A 22,105-nucleotide genomic window follows, 5' to 3' on the forward strand; every position below is an offset into this window, starting at 1 on the left:
AACATTCTTTCAAAAGTGGACGCCAAAACATTCAAAAAGAACATTTAATTATAGCTTTAACTAATTTTTCTGACGTCAAAGATCACAATTGAATGATGCGACTGTATAAATTATCACTGGAGTTAAACATATTTTAACTAAAACCCAGGAACTGTAGATCTATTTTTATCGGAAGGCGAATTATAGTTGGACGTGGGCGGGTCTTTTTTACTGTGACTAAAAATTCGATATCTTGAAATTTATTTTGATTTTCTGATATTCCTGGAAAGCAAATCAGTTATTTTTGTAGCAAGCTGTCGTAAAATTGAATGGTATTTTTGTGCATTTATATAGGCATGAACCATACTGGAAGGCTTCTTGCCAATCAATCAAAAGAATCGCTAGCGCGATTCATGAATTTGCAAGAAGTCCCAGAAAATAGCATTCAATTCTTAAATAAAGTACACATGTGTGCATACGTGTTACAATTACTGGAATATATGCAAATCACCTTGCAATAAATACTCTAAACTGCCTAGGAACTGATTAGACTGCTGAGGACAAACTTTGACTTATAAATGCACAATTTCAAAACAGAATCAAAGTACTGAGAGGACTGATGGGGGCAATGCTTTGCAGTTTCAAGACTTGATGTAACCCATTCATGTCAGGGAAGTACATGCAGGCATTATGTAATGTACTTGTGTGTGGCAAGAAATGGAGTGGTTACAATTTCAAGAGTGCACAACAATAAAATTTATTAACTTTGTGCTCAATACACTTCTATATTTTGTTCAAAAGGTAAAGATAAACAATCTAGTCTTGTTCAATAGCAGCTGTTCATCGACAAACAAAAATCTTTCATTGCCAGGTTTGATAAAATGAAAAAGATAAAGCTATACAATGTATTTCAATTTCTTCAATACTTCTGTTTGCACTCTATGTCCTGACATCATGCGTTCTTGACAGTCTAACAGAAACAGGCAAACTTGTAACACTTTATGAAAGTTTGGAAAGAAAGTCAAAATATTCCAATATGTGAAAGTTTAAAGGAACAGGATTTCCTTGAACTGACATTGAAAAAATCTAGGCTATGTTTTCTAATGTGTACAATACTTATCAATTAAAGAATTCAGGAATGTTTTTTGTTACAAATAAGCATCATTTTAATAAGGAGTCGTCATTTGTTAACACACAAACACCTGTAAAAAATATTTTTATAGATCTACCTTTTTTCCATTCCAACTATTGCTAAAATTCAGTAACTGTTTTCTTAAAAACATACATGATATATGATGATAGTATTATTCATATTGTTTGTTATGTTTGTTGATCAAAATAACATTGTCTTTTTCAATTTTAGGTTATTTAATGTACACCTGTATTTCAAACTATTAATATCATGATACAAGAAATACATTAAACCCTATGAAAACCGTGATTCGTCATATCAATGAACCTACCGAACTGGCGTATACTGTTAGGTTCGAGTAAATTAGGATACGAAACGCCCGTGGGAAAAGAACAAGATTTCTGGTGGTTCTGCTTTCGAATATCACCATCAGAAACCATTTGCACCCTCAGATAAATGAAATACATTAAACTGGTAACATAAATGTATATCTGCAGGGATAATTACCAAGAAAATGAGGCCAAAATATAACGGGCACCTGTGGCAAGTTATCAAAGCGGAGTGGTGGATTACCTCCCACAGCAAAAATTACTCGGTCTGAAAAATGATGAAATACGTATATGTACACGTAATTATAACAGTATTTAGCGCACTTTTTACGTTAAACGATAATTTTCCTGCAGATAAATACCAGTTTAATCAGCGTATATGGCGTGTTTTTTTTTAAATAAAAATCTGGGAATGAATGTTTTCTTCGGTTCTTTTTCAAGGATTTCCCGAACATTATAATTATGTTAAACACGTCATATAAATAATATTCTGATCTTTAGACTAAAGAATCGGGCACATGTTCAGTTTGGGAAATGCTGTACTTTTCCAGAATAAGCGCGTTTCTACTGGCCCTATTGTGAGGTCGGATTTCAGGAAAAAGTAAAAAAAAATATCTCTCCTGATTTGCGGTGGCGTGTTGGTTCCAATTGAAATTACTGCATGCCCGCAAGATTCTGATGCCATAACTTTTGACATCTCCATGGATTCAGACCTTCCCTAGATGACATGTATATTCAGGATGCTCTCTCCAATTCACAGTACATATCCATATCGACGCACTCTTTGCGAAATCTGCTATATCGGCGGTTTCTTTGCGTCGGCACCGGCTTTTTTTTGGCTATAAACAGTGCCCAGGTTGGATTGAAGATTGTCTTTTCTATGTTTTATAGTGTTTACTTTTTAATTATCAGCGATTTTGCTCGCAACTCGATGAAATTTGTTGATGGTGTACTGACATGGAACACTAGCCCGACTTTTTCTACAGTCTTTAACCAGTTTTTGCTTTGATATCATACATATCAAGCGCACTATTTGTATTTATTTATCAATATTCTTCCAAATAATAAAGATAAATAGGCCGAAATGTAAATGGAATTTTTCAAAACCACTTACTTTCGGTTTTGTCGTGGCACCGGCGGTCTCTCTGCATACCAGTTCTTTTTTTTTTTTTTTTTTTTTTTTCGATGCACAGGCAGGCTCTCTGCATTACGCACAGAGAGGCTCTAGGCTAATGACTATCTGGAAACATTATAGCTTAATCAATTTGGTGTGTTTATCTGACTTTTTATAACTGCCAACCTGTTTATAGCAAAGAATCGCCGGTGCCGACGCAAGAAACCGCCGATAAAGCATATTTCGCAAAGAGTCCGCCGATATGGATATGCATCGTGCAATTGTGTATTAAATTTTAGTAACTATTTGAAATTCAATTCATTTTTATGCAACTTCTGTGGACAAGACATTTTGATTAACGATTTACAGCTGATTTCGAGATCAAAATATATAATTTTACATAATATAAAATCACGAATAAGGACGGTCCGACCAAGTACATAAATATGCCTTTAAGCTTTAAAATGTTCTTAATAGTTAGTGTAAACAGAAGTAATCTGTCCATAGTTGATTTTACGAATTCGAACAATGAGAGAAAAAATCTACTGACGATTATTAGATTAGATAATAATTACAAAAAATCAAACTGTCAAATTAATTCCCCCCTCCCCACCACCGATCCAAATAAGTCATAAATTCAAACTGACGAATAAGTAATGATTTTTTTCTACCTATTCTATTTTCAAGTATAACACTGTTTTTTTATCTTATTTTTTATTATTATTATCTTTTATATAGTATTAATTTTTATAAATAACATATCTCTTGAAAATATTTTCTTAGACATGTGAAAAGTATTTCATTTCAGCACTGTATTTTCTGAAATAATATTTTAGAAATAACACCTGCACAGAAAAGATATTTTAACAGATTGCGAATCGGGATCTATAGGATGTTGCCGCATATTTATAGATTCGCCTACTGATAAACGGTACTGATCGCCGCAAACTGATAAAGTTTCTGCATAATACACATCCACAACAGTGTCGAGGCACTGCGATGAAAAAATCAATAATCTATCGGCTTATCAGTGGCGTTGCAATTCCTTAGTACAGTTACTGGAACAGACCCGGAGAGAGAGTAGAAACTACTCGCACCCTAGGAGGCTCCAATTACATGGTAATTGAGGTGATGGCCAGTTTACCAGCATGCAGCCAATAAAAAGCAATAAATCACATGTAACATAGTTGATAAGCTTAGGCCAGATTTTCCTTGATGTAGGAATAAACGAATAACATGTATAAAATGATAGTGTGCTGTTTATAGTGCATGCATGTGCATTTAACTGCATGTCACTTTTAAATTTGCCCATTTTTTCCCCAGAAAACTTGATATATGGATATAAGACAAAATTAATCAACATCCACTTTAATCAATTTTGTGCAAAATATTTAAAACCTATGAAATATAATGGGTCATATTATTAGTATATAATAACTTCCATCAGGAAATTTGATAGTAATAAGACTATATTGAAAATACCTATATATGCTATTCAAATTTCTACATTTGTATGCCTGTTTGCCTGTCTATCAGTCAAATAAGGTAGATCTTGCTGCGACTTTATAAAAACAACATGTTTTATAAATAGATGGCAGTAAGAAGAATATGCTTATCGTTATATTTCATCCATATATTAAGTATGTCTGTCTGTCTGTCATTTATTGAAGATGGAATCTGTAACTGGATAAAAGAAACCATTTTCAGATTGGACCAGATGTTGTTTATTATGCATGCCGATGTACCACGTACAGGTTCTCTAAATTCTATTCTGCTCTGTTCTATTATAAAACTCTACTAAACAGTGGTTTCACCTTACACAAAAACAAATAATGTAATGCACTGCATTTATTCTCTTATAAAGATCGTATACTAAAATGCTCATGTTGAAAGCATCTTAAAAAACATTTTCCTTGCAAATTATAGAGAAAGTTCAAAAAGAAAAAAGAAAAGAAATAAAGTCAATGCCTTAAATTATCTACACTCTATTCTTGAAACACGTAAGAAGAATTTCAGAACAAAAAACATGTCGTACACTGGTTCATGTAAATTGATAAATTACCTCTACTGACATGAATTTGCATTATGTAACAATTATTTTGTTAAAATAACAAAACGAATACACATGTTTGTGGATTCAATTTCGGTAGTTCTGCACATTGAAGGTAAAATATAATCCACAATGCAGAATTTGATAAAACCACTCCGTTTTAGAATTTCAGGACATACTAAGAAAAAGTCGCAAAATATATATATTCTCGTGCTTGCATTTTTTACTAGACTGATTTGAATGAATCTGGACCTTAAGCAAGATTTTGTAATTGGAGTTTATAGGAAAATCGCATTTTTTGCACTATATTGCAGATTTTATTAAAAATTCTCACAGTTTGTGAAGACATTATTGGAATTGTTTCATTGTAAACATTGTAACAATTGAATTTCATTTTAGAAAGATTGTGACATTGCCATTTAGTAAACACGAACATCAGTAACGCATACATAGGCTTTATTCTATGTTATCAAGAACAATAAAGTTACTTCATTACTTTCGGTTTATAAAATTGTGAAGAACTAAGATATGAAAAGCCATGCTCAAAATTGTTCATTTACATATTCAGATGTAATATAAATTTCATTCAAACATCACAACAAGAGGGTGATGTTGACCCTTTATCGCTCACCTGTAAAACTTGGCCTTGACCCCACATAAACCAGTTTCGAACTTGGCCTAGTGCGGTCTCTATCGTGTTCACAAGAAATTGTGGACAGACGACGAACGAAGGGTGTTCACAAAAGCTCATCCACAGGTGAGCTAAAAACAAAATGCCTCTTTGCTGAGCTTACGATTGATTAGCAATGGATAGAACCTAAGCTATGGCTACACATTGATGTGTACATGCTAACAAATTAAAACGATAAAAAAAATCAATGTAATGAATTATATACATCTTAAAATTACGTTCACATTCATTCTGTTCATTTTTTTCGAAACGGCCACGAAGAAGAATACCTTTTTTAAATAAAACAGGAAGAGTAAAACAATTAATCCTATATACTTAATTAACAGGTGATTAATCACATAAAATATACAAAATATGCAGGCTTTTACCAATCTTGTTAGGTCATTTGGATACTCTCTGATAATAGACATAACAACACATTTGAAATTGTAAAGTTTTTTAACTTTCTTATAATTATATATCATGGAACATTTTTGGTCCAAATATTTAATAATAACAGAACAGAACAGAATAGAATTTTATTAAAGACCTGTACATGGTACATCGGCATGCATAATAAACAACATCTGGTCCAATCTGAAAATGGTTCTTTTAGCTCTTGCTTGTCGTCACAGGATAATTTTCCATTTCAAGGACATGTTATTGCATATTCCATCTTTAGTGACAGACAGACAGACAGACATGTATTATAATGATAAGCATATTCTTCAGACTGCCATCTTCTTACAAAACAGGTTTTAATATGTAAAAACAGATTTATAAAGTCGCAGCAAGATCTACCTTATTGACTGATAGACAGGCAGACAGTCATACACAGCTAGAAAATTAAATAACATAGATATTTTCAATATTGTCTTCTAATAAGAAAATTTTGTGATGAAATATATTCTGTGCTTTGAATTATATTCTAATAATAAGACCCATTTTATTGGCATAGTTTTTAACTATTTTTGCACAAAATTGATGTTGATTAATTTTGTCTTATATCCATATATTAAGTTTCCTGAAAAAAAAATGGGCAAATTTAAAAGACATGCAGTTAAATGCACATGCCTTCACTATAAACAGCACACTATCATTTTATATATGTTATTCATTAATTCCTGCATCAAGGCTTATCAACACTGCTACATGTGATTTATTGCTTTTTATTGACTGCATGCTGGTAAACTGGCCATCACTTCAATTACCATGTAATTGGAGCCACCTAGGGTGCGAGTAGTTTCTACTCTCTCTCCGGGTCTGTTCCAGTAACTGAGTAGTTGCTATTTTCACGCAGAATCATGAACACATTTTTTTTGAGCGTATTGAAACTAGTTATTGGATTTCAGAATAGGTCACATGATCAAAACAAGTGTCGGTTTCAGAATCGATCACGTGATCAAATCAAGCGTCTTTATTATTCTTACGCTTAAGAAGATCTATTATAATTTATATTTATAATGCAGTTTAGTTTTCTTCACATACTGTTGTTAGTATAAAATGTGTAGATCTATTTAATCATATCTGGATCAAAAATATAATTGCATTTTGCAATATGAAAGTTATGTTTGGTAAATACTTTGGAACTTGTTTTCTGTGTGTTGTCAGGTTGGTCATAAGCTCGACAAGAAAATTGAAAGACGGTTTGTTAAATCTGGGGGCATTGCCCCCAAAAATGATGAAGCTATTTCAATAGATTCTTATTTCATTCTTCAAGTACAAATATTTAATTACTAATGTCGTCTACACATTTCCTTTATTGTCATTTCGTGAACTTAGATTTTCTATTTCAGCCTAAACATCTATCACAAGACTTTTGTCTCAGTATCATTATTTACTTGATTTCCAACGATGTATAGATACATTTCACGGAAATTGGAAGTTTTTATAATCAATGTTCATGACAAGGACGATTGTTATATTAAAATGCAACATGCAAAATGCAACTTGTAAACATGCAACAGATGGCTAAGGCGTAAAAAAAAGTGTTTGTTTCCGGTATCCCGACCTACCCTAAATTTTTGGCCCGACCCTAAATGTTTTTATGGCCTTGGAGAATATTTTTTTCAACTTTTTGACAAAAAGTTGCCAAACTGCATTTTTTATGCTTTAAACATGGTCAGTGATGTTACAAATCAACTTCCTGGTGCTCTAAAGGCATAACCCCCTTATTTGTATTCATTTTTTGACACAAAAATAATTTCTGAAAAGTCTCCCTTAATAAAAAAAAAATCCAAAAAAATAATTTTTTCCGACCTACATACCCTAATTTTTTTGAGCATGTTACCGGAAACAAAGAATTTTTTTTAGGCCTAAATAACCTAGAAATCAATATATAATGCTTACAACATTTTTCTTTAACTGCAATATTCAAAAGAGAATTTACTGTAAATGCTGGTTATGAGCATTTATTACATATGTGTATCCTAGGTTTAAAGAAATCGAGGTATTATCATATTTCAAAGGTATTGAGATGTAGGATGTATATTCACTTCATGCGTTAAATAATTTTGATTGATGTATTTTTCCGCCAATAAATTTTTGGAAAATGGGTGTCAGGGCATAAGAAGAAGGTGACTGGTATTGAAACTTTGTTTCTCTATACTCCCCCTTCCCACGACGGAGTGAAGTAGGGTTGCGTAGGTGCCTCTTAGCATAATTACCCGGAAAGTATATTCATAACGTAGAAATTTATGAATTGATAGTTTATAATTCAATTCAATTTATTACTCTCATTTCATGATACACATGATAATATGAGGCAAAATACAATATTGACATATAATATCAGTGAGGCTAAATAATATACATTTAACATGGTTATACAAAGGGAAATGTTCCTTTCAACAGAATATATGTAACCAAAAACATTTCATTTGTAGTAATGACAATAATGCCTGACAAAAAAGTATACATATATCACCACTAGCATAAATCACTGTATTCAAAACATCACTCAAATATTTTAATAATTTCCTTAATAAACATACATAGCTTTCTATATTCAACATGATTGTGTAAATTGGTTGTCATTAATTTTTCAAATGATATGATATTAGGGTTCCTTATGTATTGTGGTTTAATAAAAATTTTTCTTGCAATATTTAATGCTGAACATTCTAAGAGATAATGAAACTCATCGCCAATATTTTGATTACATAATGTACATTTCCTTAATTCTAAAGGCATTCTATTCCAACAACCGGTTTCTATAGGCAGTCTGTGATTTCTCGTTCTGAATTTAACAATATACTTAAGATATTTTGTTTGTGTACCGATCAAATATTCTTCAAAACCAAATTTTGTTTTAAATATCCTATAATTTTTACAATTACTTGAATTTTCAATATTTGAATGCCATTCATTTAGAAATAAATCACGTAATTTTTGCTTTATAGTCATATAAAGCCATTTACCATTTGGGAATGTTTGTGTTTCCCATACATTTATCATTCTACATATCCCCTGTTAACTTACTTTCATTTGAGCTAACAAGTTTTGACCAGAATGACACAATCCTCGATTTGATGTCAATTGATATTGGTGTAACACCTGTTTCACCGTAAACAATATTATTTGCCGTACAATTTTTCACATTCAAAATATACTTTAAAAATTTCAACTGTACCCTTTCAATTACATCTAGGTTCCCATATCCCCATACCTCACAACCATATAAAAGTATAGGTTTTACAGTTTTTGAAAACAATTCAATCTTCATGTCAAGCGGTAGACATAACGCTTTAGATTTTTTAATCAGACAGTACATTGCTTTCGTTGCCTGCTTGACTATCTCTTTTTTAGCTTTTTAAAATGAACCACTTCGGCTAAATAAAATACGTAAATACTTGAATTCTGAAACAGTTTCAATACTTTCACCTTTATACTTAAAATTATATGCTCTTTGTCTACCTCTTGAAAAAACAAGAACTATTGTCTTTGACGTATTCAAAGTTAATTTGTTATCATCACAATATGATTCATAAACATTCAGTGCTGATTGCAAATCTGCTGCTGAGTCAGATATTATAACCGTATCACCAGCGTATAAAATAACAAACAGTTTAATATAATTGTTAATATCATTTTCTATACCATGTTTATGACATTTTACACCATTTACTAAATTACTGATTTTAATGTAATCATGCAAATCATTTAGATACAAGGAGAAAAGCAGGGGCGATAAATTTTCCCCTTGTCTGACTCCGATATTACAAGGGAAATAATCAGAGTTAAAGCCATTTGAAAAAATACACGATTTTGCTTTGTCATACATATTTTTAATAACTCGTAAAAAATTTCCATTTATATTATCAACAATAAGTTTAGCCCATAGTCCATTTCTCCATATGGTATCAAAAGCACTTTTTAAATCAACAAAAGCGCAAAATACATTCTTTTTACTGTGTTTTAACAATTCAACTAAAGTACTAAGAACAAACGTGTTATCAACTGTGGAGTAACCCTTTCTAAATCCAGCTTGAAATTTGTTTATGATATTATCAGATGTAAATTTTTCCAGTCTTGAATTTAATATCGCTGTGAAAAGTTTTCCTAAACAGCTTAGTAAGGATATTGGTCTGTAATTTGCAGGATCTGTGATTTCTCCTTTGTTTTTATAAATTGGAACAATTTTCCCAACAGTCCAAGAATTCGGCACAACTCCAGTTTTAAAAATGATATTGAAAAGTTTAACCAGTACATGTTTAAGTTTCGGAACAGTGGCCTTAATGTATTCATTACAGATATTGTCAACACCGCTTGATTTGTTATTCTTTAAGTTTTTTACTGTTTCTCTAATTCCTCCATAGAAATGGATTGATTTAGATCCTGATTAATGTCATCAGTGACATCTATATCAATATTATTTTCATCAACATTTGCATAATTACACTGCCTGAAGTATTCATACAAGTCATTTAATTTCGCACCTGATCTATTTGTTTTTCTTCCATTCAATATTTTCCAATACTGCTTAGGTTTTGAAAATTTCATTTTTTCAGGTTTTCGGCATTTGTCCTCTTATATGACTGACGTTGATTGATAGATTAACCACCTCATATTTAAATGAGTATCTTGATACATGGATTGAGACACTACATACCATTAACAGTAATACTGGTAGTGGAGGAAATAAATTGAGGACTTACAGAACTTTCAAGTTTAATTTTGAACCTGAATCATATGTTAAGACAATGTTGCCTTATAAACATAGAACAGCTCTCGCAAAGTTTAGATGTGGTGTCGCCCCTATCAGACTTGAAATAGGCAGATACGAGAGATTACCTTTAAATCAAAGAATATGCCCAATATGCAGAAATGGTATTGAAGATGAAAAACATGTGTTATTATACTGTCAGGAGTATGAGCATATAAGAAAAGATTTATTTACTAAGGCAGTGTCTATAGATGAACAATTTGTCAATTTATCTGATGAAGGTAAAATGTCATTTATTTTTTCTAATCCAGAAATTGTTAAGTGTGCTGCAAAATCCTGTTTCTATATTTTTAAAAGTAGGAAAAACTATCTGTACACCTAAGAATTGTCTTTTTACTTCCTTTTAGTACATAGGTTATTTTATCGTTGTTGATAATGGATAGATATTTTCTTTTAGTATTAATTAGCAGTTTTACAGATTCTAAGAAGTTATTGCTAATCAGTTCATCTACGATCTGATCGGGGTGATAATCGATCTTTAAAGACCATTTTTTAAGTAAGTGCGTTTCCTTATTCAGCTTTTATGGTTTCAGTTGGACATTTTATATGGTTTTTAATACAACGATTAGCAATGACTCCTTAGTTTTATCATGTAAATAGAACTTGAATATTGTGGAAAAGGGAAGATAAATCTGTTGGGCATATAAACAGCTAAGCCTATTTAGGCTGTTGAGTTGCCTTTTTTTTAATACTGTGTTGTATATTTGTGTATATATGTATATTACTTTTTATGTGCGTGTATGTATGTATGTGTGTATATATATATATGTAGGTCGGTACCTATGTATGTATATGTAGGTGGATATATATGTAGATGGGTATGTATATACATGTATTTATGTATATGTGTTTATATGTGTATAGGTGTATTTTTTGTATATGGGTATATATGTATGTTAGTATATGTGTGTATATATATGTGTATGTGTATATATGTATGTATGTATGTATATGTGTATAAATCCAGCCCGTAATGGCAGATTTTTCATTCATACGTATGTTGCCACTTTAGGTAATTGCTTCTCGTCTTACGGTTTGATCAATGTGAACGTATATTGCCACTTCTACGGTATAGTAAAGTTATATGTATATGTATGCATTTATATATGTGTATGTATATATGTGTGTGTATATGTATATATATATATATACATGCGTATGTGATATGTTTATGTGTGAAATATATTTATATGTATGGATGCTGATGCAAGTATTTGTTTGTATCGGTGCATGTGTATTTTATGTATATTGCATACATTTTCTCTGGTTCACATAAAGTACAAGGGTGTTGTGATCACAGGGTAAATCTTGTTTTAGTTATTAACTAGAAATGTTACGGTTGTCATTTAATGTTTGATTAGATAGTCTCATATAATTCTATGTCAAGAATGGTCATATGCATTTTTTAAAGTTGTTTTTATGTTTTATATGTGTTTGTATGCATGTGAATGAGACTTAAATAAATAAATAAAAGGTATACTATGGCAATGCGGATAACAAAGCCTAAATGTTAATCTTTGAATTTTTTCTTTTTGCTCCCGTTGATTCTCTTTGATTATGGGATAGATAATTTATTTTTGTTTGATCGTAGCGAATTAGGAAATAATTAACAAACAATCAAGGCCTTCGAGTGGTTTATCGTCTAATTTACAATGGTTCAGAGTTCAGAATAGGAACTGAACCACGAGGGCGTTAGCCCGAGTGGTTAAATACTGAAATATCTGAACCGTGGTAAATTAGACAATAAATCACAACATTTCCTTCTTTGTTTAACTGGAAATCAAATCGAGCCATGTTAGAATACTTGGGAATTCATAGTTGTTACAGATACAGTTATTTATCCTTATAAATTTTACTAGTGATGGACCATTGCCATAGAGCAAATTGTTCTTATGGCCAATATAGCAGCTATAGTATATATGCATCTGAAATCATATATGTAGTTAGAATTTTAAATATATTTAGATTTAAATAAGTATTTACAATAACAAGTGCAAGTGGAGCAAGAAAAAACATTTAGAAATTTTGATATAAATTTTGACAAAAGAGCAACAGCAGTCTGCCGTCACAAAAAAAAAAATATATAACAAAGTCAAGGACCAAGACAACAGCATACTCATATGCTATGACATTGTCCATACCTCCATACCTGATCAGTTTTGTATTGCTTCTATGGAGTTTTTAGCCTTTTTTATTTTTTATTTTTGGATCTTAAATGATACTCAGCTGAGTAACCGAGTATGCCACGCTACGCGCATGAGTCAGGGATCCGTCACATGCTATGGATAGAGGGGAAAAAATTATGATAGTGGGTTTTTAAAAAAAATGTTTTCTTTAGATGAAATCTGAAAAACATTTTTTAAAAAATCCCCTCTATCAAAAGAAATTTCCCCTCTATCTACATCTACATTAGTACGTCATACTGTCAGACTTGACAATTCTATGACGATGCGCAAGGATAAGAGAAAGTATATAGAAGAGCTGATAGATAAAGTAAGAAGCAGATCGGTCTAAGGATCCAGTAGGCCTATTAGCTGATCATAGCATGTGACGGATCCCTGTGGTTCCAACAACGCGGCGATGGTAGCCTTACTCATTTCGCTTAATTAAGTGTCACCTGTATCTGTATCCAAGTCTTCGCCCCCAGAACCGTCTATACGTACGTACGTCGTTAATTCCCTATATAAACTTTTCTACGAAGGACAGCTTAAACGCCTTTCATGATACTCACAGTTAACAATACAATTTACAAGTCAATTGGTTTATCGCGGCCAGAAATTTTACAAACCGGACAGAAGTTGCGAAATTGTCATTTGTGCAGGAAAGAAGCGTTTACCATAATGTCCAGTACTGGACAGGTATAGTGACCATGCACGGACACAGCCAATTTTCTCAGTTTTTGCATTCTGGGGCAGTTTTATGGACTAACCTGTTAAATTTGGGAAAAATGATAAAATCAAGCTTTCTTGAAGGTAAAATTCTTAGTTTCTTTTAGATAAATAATATGAATTATGTCGGGGTCGTATGTAGCAGCAGCCGCATATACTTTACATGCAGTCCTAATGTTGCCTTTTTCGAAAAGCATTTTCTTTCCTTCTTGTCTTCTTTCCTTTTTTAAAGATTTTCCGGAGGGGGTCCGGAAAGATGGTTATACTTAAAATGTTAAAATATTACAGTTGGTATGAAATAAAATCGTAAAAAGAACCTCTGGAAGCAGCAAAGAATGAAACCGAGAAGAATAATAGTAGACAATATTTTTAGGCGAGAGTCTATTTTTAGATGATGAATATTCATTTAGTTAATCTCGATTCTACAATATGACATGTAAGATTTAGGAGTTAGATAGTTTAAACTATATTTTTGTTTTTGTAGGTCTGTTTATTTCGTAGTTGTATTTTACTATTAAAGATTGACTTAGATGTGCGTAAAAACACATTGGCAAAGAGGCTATTTGTAATGAATATGCATGAGTACAAAATGGAGGCGCCTACTGGAATTCGGATGCCTTTGATGATACCCTTGTATCCATTACCTGCTCAGTCAAGTGTGACATGTTCACCATAAGTGTTCCTTCTCATGGGAAGGGACATCAAGAGTGACTTATACCTCCAAAATACGGTCGTTTGGAGTACTTCATCCTGGGCTTATGTGGCACATATAAGTAAAATTAGTATATGCGCCCAGGATGAGGGATAAGGTAAATATAAAAAAAAATAATATTAGAAAAACACTTTTAGTGTATACAAAAAAGTGTCTTACCGACACATGTTACCACAGAAAAACATGTATTTACTTTATACTAAGGACTAATAATATAGAAGTTAGAAAAGTACCTAAAATATTGAAAAATATAAAAATAGAATTTCTAATATAGACTAATTCTTTGAATTTAAGGAGAAGTAACTCAGTATAAAAGTTAAAAAAGGTTATTTCCCTTTGGCTCTAAGCCAATCAGAATGATATATAGTGAAAATACATTAATATTAACTTTAAATTCTAATGGGGCATAATTCATGAAAAAATTGGTGTCAGAGTTATGCATTTTGTGTCATATGATGTGGGTGGTAAGGTGGAATATCTATTTTAAGTTTGAGTCAAATCCATTTCATAATAACTGAGATGATGTGAAAATACATCAAACTTAAACCTAAATTCTAAGGAAAAGGGAACATAATATTCATAAACAAGAAATATCTTTTAAAAAGATGGTAGGCGAATTGTAATAAGACAAGTTTATGAAGTTTTCATATCATTTGTGTTATTTTATCATCTAACATTTTTCAAATAGCAAAACTAAACACCACACTTTAACAATTTAAATGGTTCTCTTTTAATTTTTCACAAAGGTTTCGTAGGGGTGCAATTTTGTTTCGTTTATCCTACGCAGTGATCTGTAATGCACTTCTCTACCTAGAAGATCTTAATCGATCGGCTAATTACACCCTTATTAATGTGATACGCAGACCGTATTCTTCTTTTTCTGTAAATTGATATATGTTGGTATTTGAACAGGTTTTTGGTTGCGGGTTTATCCCGCTACCTAAGTTAAGTGTATTTTTGACCATCATGTAGCATCTTTATTTGATTCCAAATCACATCCAAAGGAATTTGTTCATGTGCTACACAAAGTAGTCCCATTCATGAACAATGCGGATGAACTATCAATGATCAAGCGGTTCTTATTCATCCTCTATCCATTCACACTGGCCATTTAGATTATATAAGATCTGTCAATGACTAGGTATTCCAGCCCATGGTTACATCACTGACTTCCAACTGTTCATGTAAGGTCAGGCAGAGTTTATCTTAGATATGAGGCACATTAGTATTTGTTTCTTATACATGTATATTTATAGATTGGCATTTAAAATAAAAATAACTCTAGCAAAACCCGCAACCACCAGACATCTCAAGGCTTTGATTATTATATTTATTAAACTTACCTATCATTTTTTAGATTTATCCATATTCTTCTAAATATACTGAGAGAAACTTAGCTTTAAAACTATAAACAGCGTCATTAAGGACAAACGCTTCGTCTGTCATTTCACTCAGCGTTGCACAATCAGCAGAGTGGGGAAAAAAGACACCCTCGTCCAATCAGGCAGCGTTCATTTTGATAAATTATCTATAATGCGTTATTGCACGGCCCATCAGGGCCGGACATATAGAGGTGGTTTAAGAATGTGCTATGGGTTCGGATTTGACAAGTTTTTCCCTTCGAGTCATATTTCTGTTAAATTTTCGTTTCTGATTTGCAAACTTCAGTCACGAGGCATGGGTCAGACCAGGTCACGAATTCGTTCTTAGACGGCGTTCGCCGAAAAAAATTGATGTCAGAGTTGTGCACCTTAAGTCACATGGTGCGGTCGATAAGTGGTACATCTATTTTAAGTCTGAATCAAATCCATTTAGTAATAACAGATAATAGATTTCGGGACGGGATGGGAAGCGACGCGACAGGACGTGGCGTGACAAAACTGACTTCTATAATATAGTGCCACAAGCATGTTTGGTTGGGGTACAATTACTCAAGATGAGAAACGAAAACCTTAAGTGACATATACTACAATGACACATTGTATTATGCCAAGATGTAGCTCTTAAAGCCATACAATTTTCTCTATGTGTTTTTGTGCGCATGTGCGTACAATTTACATTTTTTCCAAACAGCACCAAATATATGTAAATGTGTACGCGCGCGCGCGCGCGTGTGTGTGTTTGTGCGTTTAGACAAGGTGTAAGATGGGAATTTGTAGGGGAAACCGGGGTTAGTCGGAACACGGGGTAAGTCGGAACAAGGGGGATAATTTTGATATGTTAAAAATGTACATGATATTTGATAAGGTGTAAAACTGAAGTAACAAGTATCTGCTATCTCCAAAAGATTCAACAGCGGGGGAAAAACAAAAGGACGGAGTGTGAAAAGTTTAATTTTCGACTCCGTAAGTAATTTTCGCATTTTGCACAAGGTTTATTTCTCATATCGCAAGTACAGAAACATTGTTTATCGTTATACATGATTTTAAAGTCCTTTTTCTGATTTAACATCTGAAACACTGCAATTTGAATTATTGTCATCGAGCGCGCTTTCACAAGACGATGAGAGAAGGTAACACGTGGTTGGGGTAAACTGGAACAGCGTGGTCGCGGCATGTTGGAACACTGTTCCGACTTGCCTCAGTCAGGCCTATACGTGTAACTTGATTTTCGTTTTTCCTGAAAGGATGGTTAAGACCCCATAAGGCAATTTTATGCTAAGAAGAATCTCCCCCACCCCGCTCCGTTTCCCCCAGTAAAATCCGAATCATAACACCGAATAAACTGCATTAATTTCAGTCGCAAACCATGCCCCCTTCACTAATTGTGGGGATAAATTAAATTGTTTGTATATATTTAATTGACTGACGCCGAATAATGGCCAAGAAAATTATATGACTTCGAAAAACACAAGCAGGAACGCGATGAGGGTGGTACAGAACCGCTGAAGTTAACAGAAAACAAATAGTTGGCCGTTGCTCATAATATCTTTTCTAATCGCAATCCTGCATTGAATAGCATTTGCTTATATTCTTCATTTGCAGAAATATTAGAAAAAAAGACGTAAGACTTAATTACCTGTGTAAATGATTTTATTTTAGATCCATCATAACCTGAAATCACATTAGAAGCATTTCCATACTACATAACTGACTTATATGATTCTGGAGATTACCGGGCGTGATCAGGTAATTATCATCAAACAGTCTAGGAAATATGATCAGATAATTTTTTAAGTATTTTTCCTATAGAATTCATATAACCAGAGACCGCCGGGGCCACATTTCAACCCTGGAGCAGAGAGAATTTCTATAAGCTCTAGCAGCTTTCAATTCAATCCACTTGTCTTGATATTTGTATTGTGTGGATGTTATATGTATGTATGTTATATGTAATGTATATCTTGATAAATAAATATGTTTAAACCAACCCTGGAGCATAATTTGAACAATCTTGTTAGAGAACAACTAGGCAATGCAAAACACCAAATATCAAAAGATTACTACTGGGCCGCTTTTCAAGTCAGGGGCATAATTCGAATAATCTTGGTAGTGGACCGCTATGCAACATAACAAATATCAAATGCCTAGGACTTGTGGATCCAGAAAAGAAGATTTTTTAAGTTCGTTCCTATGAAAGTCTATGTAAAACTTTGGACCCTGGGGCGGGAACCTCTTTTCACCTCAGGGTATCAATTTAAACAATATTGGTAGAGGACCACAAAGCATTGTTACATACTATCAAAGGGCCTTTAGGTCTTGTGTTTTCAGACAAGAAGATTTTTGAAGTTTATTCCTATATCGCGGGCTTACAAAACTATTGTAACTGTATATAAATAAAGAACAAGATACAATAGTGATGCGATAAACCCTCGATATTAAGTCTATGTAAAACTTAGGACCTCCGGGGCGGGACCTCTTTTCACCCAAGTGGTATAATTTGAACAATTTTCATAGAGGGCCATTAGATGATGTCACATGCCAAATTGAGGCTCTACACCTTGCAGTTTCGGTCATGAAGATTTTTCTTTTCTGTTACCATGGCAACCGACCATGGTAACCAGAGTTCTGTGTGGAATTAAATTCTTCGAACAACTTTGAAAGGATGAAACCAAAGGATCATTCTTGTATAATTTGGTGTAAATCTGCCAAGTGGTTTTAATGAAGAAGATTTTTTTTAGAAATTGTTGACGGACGCACGACGGACAGCGTTTATAACAGCTCACCATGAGCCTTTGGTTCAGATGAGCTAAAAAGCCCCTTTCCCTCCGACTCTCCACATCCCTGAAATTATTTTGGGAGCATAATGATATTACTTAATCTAAATGTGGTAAATATGTAAATATCATCAACTTGGTGAAAATACCATTTAGGTACCAGCTAAATTAGATGAATGTCCACAATGGAGTTTTGGCAGCCGAATCCCAAGACGGTCATTGATTGTTTTTTCCTACTTGTGTAGGTGCGTTTGTAAGCTTGTGAGTCTATAACGGTGTCCTACATAGCCAATTTCGCCACATATGATTCTCATATGAAACGATTACCATATGAAATCCATATGAATTTCTTATGATAATCATATCGTAATACGATCATATGCTTTTCATATGTTCTATTTCATATGATTTTCATATGAAGGTTTTCATATGCTACTCATATGAAACAATTAACATATGAAAATCATATGAAATATTGTCCCATATGGGGACCCATATGTTTTTTGATATGAAAACCTATACATATCTCAATGCATTATGAAAACAAAAGGGCGGAGACAATGAGGTCTGTACAACATACTCCTCCGTGAACTGTTCAAAATTTAGAGCTACATGTGATTTTGCGCGTTTCGGTCTTTTTAGATGGAATGGCCTACCACCAAAGGGGATGGAAATGACTGATGGGCCTAAATCAGTGTACAAAAATATATGCAGCGCGGTCAAAAATCATGAGGGTGGAGTTGGGGGATCTCCAAAATAAAGATTTTGTAATTTTAACTTCAATGTAATGAGTTTAAGATGCGATGTTTAGCCCCTTAAATCAAACTTTATTTTTCGGAAAAGCAGTAAAATGTATAAACAGACAAAGGGGTTGGGTGGTGGGCTTTGCAATTAGGGGTTTCCCCCTAAGAACATTTTTAAGCGAAAACGTGCACTTTGATGGGGTTTTCCGGTATAATTCTATGTTCTGTTTTCCTTGAAACTTGATACTGTAACAAAAACAAAATCAGAATTTTGCGGCCTCTCCCCCCCTCCCCCCCCCCCCCCTAACACCACTGAAGGCGGCTACGCTTTTAACTGCTAAAAGATCTTTGGCATCAAATCGCTACGAATGGTTCACATTTTGGATTTACCGGACTTTGTTCTATGACCTTGCCCCCTAACTGACCGGGTTCAAACCCGACTTGACCTTTTTCTCTGGGACAATTTGTGGTTTTGCAAAAATGTATCATTTATTAAAATCAGACATCAGGTTATAAAGATATGACTCCTCTGACAAGGCACACCTCTCTGCTCCTATTTAATATAATTATAAAGAATGCATATTTTCACGAAAAATGATACATTTTAAGACGGTCCCACGACGAAACTGGGCTTAAAAATTACAAATTATATATCTCTTTACACAATGTATTAGATTTAATCATAAAAGTTATTTCATAAACATTTTTGTTATTAAACATTCACAATTATTTTCAAGTTAATGAAAAACACGGCGTTTCCTACAGAAATTAGGGAAATACACCTTTTATCCAAAATTTTCGTACAGACGGACTAACATATTTGTTTTTCTTGTCACAAACTTACAGATTTTGTCATTTCTATCAAAACAAGTTTTACTTGCTGTTATTTACCCAAAATAAATATTTTATACGAGTTTTTCCTTATTTTAAACGGCTAATAGTTTAAGTCAAAAAGGTTAAAGTTCATGCAGGAAATGTTCCCGGCGTGTCCGTCGGGGAAAAAATTGGGTTTTTCATATTCGTTAAAACAATATTTCCACTACTTATTAAAAAATTTCAGTTTTAAACGATTCCTAGCGTTTTTATAAAAAAAATGAAATTGATGAATTTTTTCGAAAAATGCGACGAGAATTAGCTTTAAATTTTAAATGGTCCCTATCGCCAGTCTACAGATCGTACAGACAGACAAAACTTACTGAAACTATTTATTTCAGTAGAAATAATTGAAAACCCAGCGTGTTACTTCAGAGCCTTAGTTGATGTACTTTTTTTTTTAAAAATAAGGTGTATTGTCGTGCATTCTTTGCTTTTTGACATGGACCCTGTTCGAGCCTGTAGGCCTACGACTCTTATGTCGGGTTTGAGCTTTATGAAATAGTTCTTAAATAGTTCTCAAATACATGTAATATTTATTAATACATCTTTAGTACTTTTGTCTAATATCTGATTGAAAATGACTAATTTTTGAAAGCAAAAATTTAACAACATTTGATCTAAATAACCTCGACATGCGATAATTCTGCGATTTTTAGCGATAGACTGTCGTGTGTCGTTGCTCGTTGCGTGTTCGCTTGAATTCGTGTATCGTGGTTAAGCATTTTATGTAGACAGTCGAAAATTCCACGACATGATATAATATCGAGTTCGTTGTACATTGCCGTGTCCAAATTAATGAAACATTCAATATTTTTCATAGGTCACATTATCTAGATCTAGATTTGTAAAGAGAATTGAGACAAGCAAATACACTGAAACCGCTATAAACTGGAAACCCTTTGAAAAACCCGGAAACTCATCCAACTTTGAGAAATTTTGGTGTCGCAATTGAAAACATCCATGTTAACTCATTAAGTTGTACACTATTAGGCCCCTACCACGTGAAAAGTGAACAAACCTTAAAGCGGGTCCACCTGTTTAATTTGCAGTTACCTTTACCATGACTGAAGTTTAAATTTAAATCTTTAAGTAGGCATGGGAACATAAATCGGGTTAAATTAAAGATAAGTAACTGAATAGGATTAGATATTAAACATGGGCCTATCAGTTTTCCCCATGTAATTAAATTTAAATATTTTGTTTATTTTGTTAACTTATGTAGCAATTATTCTCATTAAAAACCACTTTAAACAAACAAACAAAAAAAAAAAAAAAAAAAAACATCTCCGCATTGAACTAAAAAAATTTAACTTTTATCTGATACTGTTCTTAAGAAAGGTTCCACTATACTGTCACACTGTAAAAAAACAACACGAACGATATGAGTTAGTTTGAAAATACAGCACTAATTGCAATAAAATACAAATGTCAAAATATTTATCAATGACGACGACTACAACGTAAGTTACAAAGAAAAAAAAAAAAAACACTTTTTGATAACATAGGCAAATTTAAAAAAAGTTCAGTTGGTATCAAGCAATAACAGCGTTTGGTGTATATTAATAGGTCTTTAATAAAAGTTGGACACATAAAAACCTATTTTTTTACCAAGACAATCTACAAAAAAATATACTATTTCCGAACACCGTATCCGGTACGGGTACGGCACTGAAACTGAACATCGGAGGGAAAACCCGGGTTTGTTTCCAATTGAGCGTTTGTTAAAAATGGATGACATACACGCGAATTACATCCACAACAATTCAAGCACGCTCTGATAAATTACCGACAAGAAAGACAAAGGGCGGGTCAGCTCAAAGGCTACGCACTGACTGAATCAAGGGAAATTTCATGATAGATCTATGCGAAAACCATACTGATTCCGAAAAGGGCGAGCGGGAACCCCGCAGATAAATTTTGTCATCTTTTTAAGACTTTTATGTTTTATAAAACGATTTTACATTATGTAAAACTACAATGAATGTCAAGATAAAGTAATGTGCTGGTGGAAATTGAGTCATTCGGTTTAACAAACTTTCAAGATGTGCGTACAGTCATTCAATCAGTTCCGACACACGTTATGCGTTTTTGCTTCAAATTCTACACCTCTAGGAAACACTTCTTTTTTTTAAAAGGGGATAAAAGACTTTATTTCAGCTACAATTTAAGCCCAACTTGAACAAAATTGAGCTTTTCAAAAGTATGCTAACTCGGGATGTAAACAACACATCC

Source organism: Mercenaria mercenaria, chromosome 4 (assembly GCF_021730395.1).
Source record: "Mercenaria mercenaria strain notata chromosome 4, MADL_Memer_1, whole genome shotgun sequence".
Lineage (NCBI taxonomy): Eukaryota > Metazoa > Mollusca > Bivalvia > Venerida > Veneridae > Mercenaria > Mercenaria mercenaria.